The 8,094-nt window shown below is 43.0% G+C and overlaps 1 pseudogene; it reads right to left on the bottom strand.

The window, feature by feature from the left end:
- Window positions 1-6,375: 6,375 nt before the first annotated feature.
- LOC148840798 (uncharacterized) lies at window positions 6,376-7,050 on the bottom strand (annotated as a pseudogene).
- Window positions 7,051-8,094: the final 1,044 nt, after the last annotated feature.

Genomic DNA, 8,094 nt, shown 5'->3' with positions numbered 1-8,094 from the left:
TGAGTCACTTACTCCTGACACTTAGGAATGCAGTCCAGATGTCCATCTGGCACTCCCTAGACAGATAGGCGCCAATGGATGACCATTGATCATGATAGCCAGGCTTAGCTAAGTGCATCCCCATTTGGGAGCTGTCCCTTATCAAAAGAAAACATCTTAAATCAGCCTGCATGAATACCTTCTCTGTGGCTGCACCACAGAGATGAAGAGTGAGATGGGGCCTCATTTAGGAAAGCACAGCAACGCTTAATTCTGTCTTATTAACAAGCATTGCCGCTACACCGCATTATTTTGCAGTGTGCTTCTCGCAGTGTAACGCAAGTTACCGTATATTCTCGTATAGTACCGTATGTTACCGCAAGTAAAATAATAGTATCCGGAATTTCCGCAAGGTGGAGCTAATAAACCTCAACCTCTCATGTTTGAGCTGTCGCCATCAAAGTCTTTACCGAAGATATTACTAATAGTATTTATAATGAATGACCTTGGACAAGCTGTAAACTCAAAGTATTGCCCTGGTCCACATTCTTTTTTTCATTGACCGTCTTTGTAAAAGTAACACCACAGCATTTCGTTGATCCAATCACGCATTTGTTTCCAATCATGCAAAGTACAGTAATTTTTGAGAATCTCCGATTCACCATGCCTTTCACATGCTCATAAAAGATATTGATTTAGGAACATAAACATATTACTGTATGCAAACTGTACTGTATACAGTATGTATATGTATATTTAATGTCTTTACTGTGCCCGTTTAAGTATTGAATATTTATATGGAATTTCACCACTGAAGGGAAATCTTAGTAGCTGAGCATAAAAAGAATAGGAGCATAACGCGTGTAAAGCCCATGTTGTAAAAGAAAGAATAAGGTTCTGGATCCCAAGATGAAGTTAAACAGATGAGTTTATTGCATGCAAGGAACAATAAAGCCAAAGTCTTGTTTCCTGCAAGAAACAACAAAACCGAAATATTGTTCAAGGTGCCGGTACAAACTTTAGGTTTATATAGTCCTTCCTTGCTGCTTCAGACGTCATTCGTTATTATGGTAAAGGGGGGAGGTCACGTGTTTCGCCAGTTTCCAGCCTTTTGGCCAAATGGTCAGGGATTAAGTCCCCAGGGGTTTTCCTAGCTGGCATCTGGAATCCTTATCAGTTAACCCTCTTTCCTGCCATAAACGCTTGTTGCTTAGAAGTCTAATCTTCAGGCTGAACTGACTTAATTTAACCCTTTTCACATCTTGTGTCTTACTTCAACCATAAACGATATTAATTTTGGAACATAAACATACAGTATTACAGTATGTAAACTGTATATGGGTGGTCTCAGTACTTTAAAGAAAAAATGCACACAAGTATTCCATTTCTCCCTAAACATTTTAAGCATTGAAGTCTTTAACTCTCTCTCATCCTAGCGTAAATTCCGCATCAGCAGGGTCTGCTTGTCGGCACGACCATCTCCATTTGGTGGTTTAAACCCAATCTTTGAGCTGACGTTGCCATTAAATGTGACCGAGAATACTCCAACCGGCGCATCGCTCCGCCTGCCGTCGGAGTGGGAGGGGAGGAGAACAAAGTAATGTAACCAATTCATAGAGGGGGATTATTAGGAGGCATGGGAAATTTGGCCAGGACACGGGGGTTACACCCCTTCTCTTTTCGAGAAACACTCTGGGATTTTTTAACATCCACAGAGAGTCAGGACCTCGATTTTACGTCTCATCCAGAAGACAGCACTTATTTACAGTATAGTGTCCCCATCACTTTCCAGGTCTCCCATCCAGGTACTGACCAGGATCACACCTGCTTAGCTTTAGTGGGCTGCCAATTGTAAGTTGCAGGGTGACATGGCTGCTGGCCATCAAAGTCTTTAACTAACATGTGAAATAACGTGTGTATAAAAAGTGGTAGTTTTAAGCTTTTCTGCGAATGCGCTCGATACCGGAGCAAACAAGCATACTTTTAGAATTTGATTAATAGGGAATATAATATGGAATCGCGTATCCAAAGAAATTAATAACAATATAATTATATTCATGTACTACAACACAATAGTACACACTGTACAATGTCTCTTGACACAGTATGTGTAGGGCTGTTTCACCACTCCTCACGTGACCTTGTGATTAGTGCTATGGTCTAGGTGCTGGACTTGCAAGTAGAAGGTTGGCTGTTCGAATCCAGGTAGCATCATGACTTTTCTTTTAACAAACATTTCTTTGAAAAAATCATTTCTCCATAAACATAATTCTCTTTGTTATATTTGAGGAAAAAATTAATTTATTCAGTTGGAATTAGCAAGCTAATTCCAACAAAGCAAGCTCTCATAATGAGAATAAACAGCCATCTGAAGATAGTAAATTAAATGAATTTATTATTTAAAAACCTATGTAATCTATCTACTTCCTTTTCTTGTTATAATGGAATATTTCCACCCTTTAGTAATAGATAAGAGCTGCTACAATTGCTGTTAAAAGCCACACCTTCATGCATATTGTGAGCAGAATATCTTTCCCTGAACTGATAATAGCATTGATTGATGTGGTATTGATAGATATCTATAAATATTGAGAACGAGTGACCATCCCAATTTCACCAAGCAAAGCGAAATATACTGTAGTATAAACTGAGTTGCTTTCCGTTATCATAAAATGGGATTTTTAACTACAGTGGTGTGAAAAAGTGTTTGCCCCCTTCCTGATTTCTTATTTTTTTGCATGTTTGTCACACTGAAATGTTTCAGATCATCAAACAAATTGAAATATTAGACAAAGATAACACAAGTAAACACAAAATGCAGTTTTTAAATGAAGGTTTTTATTATTAAGGGAAAAAAAAATCCAAACCTACATGGCCCTGTGTGAAAACGTGATTGCCCCCCCTGTTAAAACATAAATCAACTGTGGTTTATCAGATCTTTGGAAAGCTGAGTTCAATTTCTCTAGCCACACCCAGGCCTGATTACTGCCACACCTGTTCTCAATCAAGAAATCACTTAAATAGGACCTGCCTGACAAAGTGAAGTAGACCAAAAGATCCTCAAAAGCTAGACATCATGCTGCGATCCAAAGAAATTCAGGAACAAATGAGAAACAGAGTAATTGAGATTTATCAGTCTGGAAAAGGCTATAAAGCCATTTCTAAAGCTTTGGGACTCCAGCAAACCACAGCGAGAGCCATTATCTACAAATGGCGAAAACATGGAACAGTGGTGAACCTTCCCAGGAGTGGCCGGCCGACCAAAATTACCCCAAGAGCGCAGCGACGACTCATCCAAGAGGTCAGAAAAAACCCCACAACAACATCCAAAGAACTGCAGGCTTCACTTGCCTCAGTTAAGGTCAGTGTTCATGACTCCACCATAAGAAAGAGACTGGGCAAAAATGGCCTGCATGGCAGAGTTCCAAGACGAAAACTACTGCTGAGCAAAAAGAACATAAAGGCTCGTCTCAGTTTTGCCAGAAAACACCTTGATGATCCCCAAGACTTTTGGGAAAATACTCTGTGGACTGACGAGACAAAAGTTGAACTTTTTGGAAGGTGTGTGTCCCATTACATCTGGCGTAAAAGTAACACAGCATTTCAGAAAAGGAACATCATACCAACAGTAAAATATGGTGGTGGTAGTGTGATGGTCTGGGGCTGTTTTGCTGCTTCAGGACCTGGAAGACTTGCTGTGGTAAATGGAACCATGAATTCTGCTGTCTACCAAAAAATCCTGAAGGAGAATGTCCGGCCATCTGTTCGTGACCTCAAGCTGAAGCGCACTTGGGTTCTGCAGCAGGACAATGATCCAAAACACACCAGCAAGTCCACCTCTGAATGGCTTAAGAAAAACAAAATGAAGACTTTGGAGTGGCCTAGTCAAAGTCCTGATCTGAATTCGATTGAGATGTTGTGGCATGACCTTAAAAAAGCAGTTAAGGCTCGAAAACCCTCCAATGTGGCTGAATTACAACAATTCTGCAAAGATGAGTGGGCCAAAATTCCTCAACAGCGCTGTAAAAGACTCATTGCCAGTTATCGCAAACGCTTGATTGCAGTTGTTGCTGCTAAGGGTGGCCCAACCAGTTATTAGGTTTAGGGGGCAATCACTTTTTCACACAGGGCCATGTAGGTTTGGATTTTTTTTTTCCCTTAATAATAAAAACCTTCATTTAAAAACTGCATTTTGTGTTTACTTTATCTTTGTCTAATATTTCAATTTGTTTAATGATCTGAAACATTTCAGTGTGACAAACATGCAAAAAAAATAAGAAATCAGGAAGGGGGCAAACACTTTTTCACACCACTATATTACCAATTCTGAATACTGTAAGTTTTTACTAGAACCTATTAGTCCTACTGTACCAATATAGAAAAGCATATATTAAATTTGGGAAATTTGGTTTCAAAAGTCCTCACATCAATGATGCCTATACTGTTTTCCTCTACAGTATGCTAATCTGTTATAGCGCATTCGCCCCGGGCAGCGGCCGAAGAGCGCCCGGCTGGGTTACGCGGTGAGGGGAAGGACAGGAGTGGAAGTGGTCAGGGGGATAGGAAGGCCGCTGACCAGTGCAGCTGTCCCACAGTGAAATGGGGGTACAGTCTGAGGAGATCGCCCATTTTCCATGTAAATAGTTCCCTGGTTCTGCACCCCTGGGTGTTTCTCTCTCTCCCTCGCTCGCTCGCTCACTCGCCCCCCCCCCCCCCCCCCTCTCTCGCTCGCCCTCTCTCAATTTCAATTCAATTCAAGGTGCTTTATTAACATGACCAATGGGTACAATCAGTGTTGCCAAAGCAAATAAAATAATGAGATTCACATGAAACAAAACAAAAAATAAAAGTAACATCAAATCTACAAACATACTGTATTACAGACATTTACAACAAAGACATTATAAAATATTGAAATATATTGGGACCCGGTGTGATTCTGGCAGGTGAGGGAACTCTGGGATTAGATTTCTGAATTTAGGGAAGAATGTTTCTCTAATCCCAGAGTATCTGTCACAGTGCAATAGGAAGTGCACCTCTGTCTCTATTTCTCCCTGCTGGCAGTGGGAGCACAGCCTGTCCTCTCTGGGCAGCCAGGTCTGCCTGTGTCGCCCAGTTTCTATGGCCAGGCTGTGGTCACTGAGCCTTTACATCGTCAGGGTCTGTTTCTTTTTGTTGTTTCTTATCTTGGTCAAATATTCGGCTAGTGTGTATTGTCTCTTTAGGGTTCTGTAGCATTCCACACGGCTGGGCAGCTTGTCCCGCCCTCCCGCCCCTCTCTGTGTACAGTAGAGCCTCCTCTCCTGACTGGTGGAGCTCATACAGCTGTGTCTGGAGAGGGAGAGGGAGAGGGGTGTGGAACCAGGGAACTATTTACATGGAAAACGGGCGATCTCCCCAGTCTGTACGCCCCTTTCACTGTGTGACAGCTGCAATAGTCAGCGGCCTTCCTAAACCCTGCCCTGACCACTCCTGTCCTGCCCCTCAGTGCAGGACAGGAGTGCAGCTGTCCCACAGTGAAACGGGGGTACAGTCTGAGGAGATCGCCCATTTTCCATGTAAATAGTTCCCTGGTTCTGCACCCCTGGGTGTTTCTCTCTCTCTCTCCCTCGCTACATCGTCAGGGTCTGTTTCTTTTTGTTGTTTCTTATCTTGGTCAAATATTCGGCTAGTGTGTATTGTCTCTTTAGGGTTCTGTAGCATTCCACATGGCTGGGCAGCTTGTCCCCCCCTCCCGCCCCTCTCTGTGTACAGTAGAGCCTCCTGTCCTGACTGTTGGAGCTCAAACAGCTGTGTCTGTAGAGAATCCAGGGTATCAGCTTCAACCACACGGCTGGGCAGCTTGTTCCCCCCTCCTGCCCCTCTCTGTGTACAGTAGAGCCTCCTGTCCTGACTGGTGGAGCTCATACAGCTGTGTCTGGAGAGGGAGAGGGAGAGGGGTGTGGAACCAGGGAGCTATTTACATGGAAAACGGGCAATCTCCCCAGTCTGTACGCCCCTTTCACTGTGTGACAGCTGCAATAGTCAGCGGCCTTCCTAAACCCTGCCCTGACCACTCCTGTCCTGCCCCTCACCGCGCACCCCAGCTGGGCGCTCTTCAGCCGCCACCCCGGGGCGAATGCGCTACTATACTAAAAATAAGATATACTCTGCAGACATTTACAACAGCGACTGTCAGAAGATAGGACACAGCAACTCAGACACCCGTTGAATGGAAAGGGACACTTTAATGTTTTGTACGGCTGGTACAGCACCCCACCGCGCCCGTGCACCAGCAGAGAGAGAGAGACACACACATTGGTTTTCATTGTCAAAAAGTAATAGTTTTTTACTTTTGTACACATTTTTTTTACATTCCTCTTGTTTAACAGGAATGTTTTGTTTCTGGACAGACTGTTAAACTAGATGAAAAGAGCGCCTCCTTCTTCGAAGCATTTCGTTGATCCGATCACTAATTATTTTCCAGTTGCACGAAGTAAGTGTTGAGAATCTTCGATTCACCATGCTACTAATGGTTTCTCAGAGATTGCAAGGCAAAGCACTTTTGCCTCTGGACACATCGAAATTTACCGATGTGGTCCACCCCCAGTAAATTTCAAAAGTCACAAGATTTCGAAACACGAGGGCAACGTAGTGGTTGGCTCTCGCTTTCCCATCTATACTGATGCACTGCAAGTACAACCCCCCCTCTTTCTCTTGAGTGATGGGCAACAGTTGGATATCTGGGAGAATTGTTCGTCCCTCTGGCGTCTGTGAATTCAGCTCTGTAAACGGTGCTTCCTGAGGGGAGATAGACAGTGGGAACAGCATCAGCCAATTCCTGGGCAGTGGTGAGCAGAGAGGCCGGGATGGTGTGTCCTGAGGCAGTGTGTGCTCTGTGGGGGGCAGAGCTTCTGCCAGGCATTGCAACCTGCACGTCGGGCAGAGGCACTTATCGGGAGACAGCTGCTCTACCGTTTGACTGCTGGAACATACTGTCTCCTTCTTCTGCATCTTCAGGAGTGTCTCTAACCTCCCAATCCTCCCCAGTAATGCGCCGTACTGCTCCCGCTGCTGCCGAAAAGTCTCCATACAGGTGCTGCTTCTACAGGTTTGCACCCTGGCCAGTGGCCGAGAGCAGAGACCCATAGCCTGTGGCAAAATAACATAATTCATGTAAGAAATAAAGTCACACAGTAGTATTCATCAGTTGGGGAACAGAGGTCAAAATAAACTTTTCTTTTCATCCGTCTTACCGCTTTCTTTTTTACTGTCCTGGTAGTTTTTGAAGATCGTTTCGCCCGTGCAGTGTTTTCCTGAAGAACAGGCTGCGAAGAAATATTTATAATTGAATGTATAATTCAATATGGCAATAATACCTTGTAATATGCGGTATAATCGTGTATTTAAGATGAAGCCTGCTGTATTTGCTTACCGTTCGCTCTTTGCAAGCTGGGCGGCAGAAGCACCTCGTCTCTTCCCGTAAAAGGTCTTGGTCTCCATATTGTACTATGGTCGCTGTAGTGCAGGCTTGCAGATTTTTTTTGTGATGGGAACTCAACATAATCCCTTGGTGTATTTATGCTATATTCTCATGTACGGTTAGAATGTGTTTATTGTCTTCCAATGAAAGATGGGTTCCTTTTGCCGAAGTCGGGAGATATTAGAAGCTTGTCATACCCGGACTGTTACACCAACGCATTAGCAAGTTAAAGCTATCCCATTGAGGAGCTGGGCGCAATAATTGTTTTGTTCCTTAATTTTCTGATCTGCAAGGCCATTTGGCTGCAGCAAATGTGAATTCTGTCTGGCATTGCCAGATTGTGAAAAAATAAAAGTATTTAAATCAAGTTGGGGAGTAAGGGAGTCATCTCTATGACACTCTCCCTTATAAAATTAATGTGAAACAAAACAAAAACTAAAAATAAGATACAATCTACAGACATTCACAACATAGACATATCTTAAAACATTTACATATATTGTTAAATTATTACTTTGAATATATACTTTATGTTACTGAAACAGCCAGTTAATAAAATCGTTGCAATTTTGTTCGCGTTTGGAGGTGGGGATATTCTGACAACAATTGATTTAAAAACAATCTGTCAAAGTGCAATGAAATACAATATTACG

The sequence above is a fragment of the Atractosteus spatula genome, chromosome 1 (assembly GCF_055471065.1).
Source record: "Atractosteus spatula isolate fAtrSpa1 chromosome 1, fAtrSpa1.hap1, whole genome shotgun sequence".
NCBI classification, from domain to species: domain Eukaryota; kingdom Metazoa; phylum Chordata; class Actinopteri; order Semionotiformes; family Lepisosteidae; genus Atractosteus; species Atractosteus spatula.
Note: the sequence above shows the minus strand (reverse complement) of the source record. Positions and strands in the feature narration are given on the sequence as shown.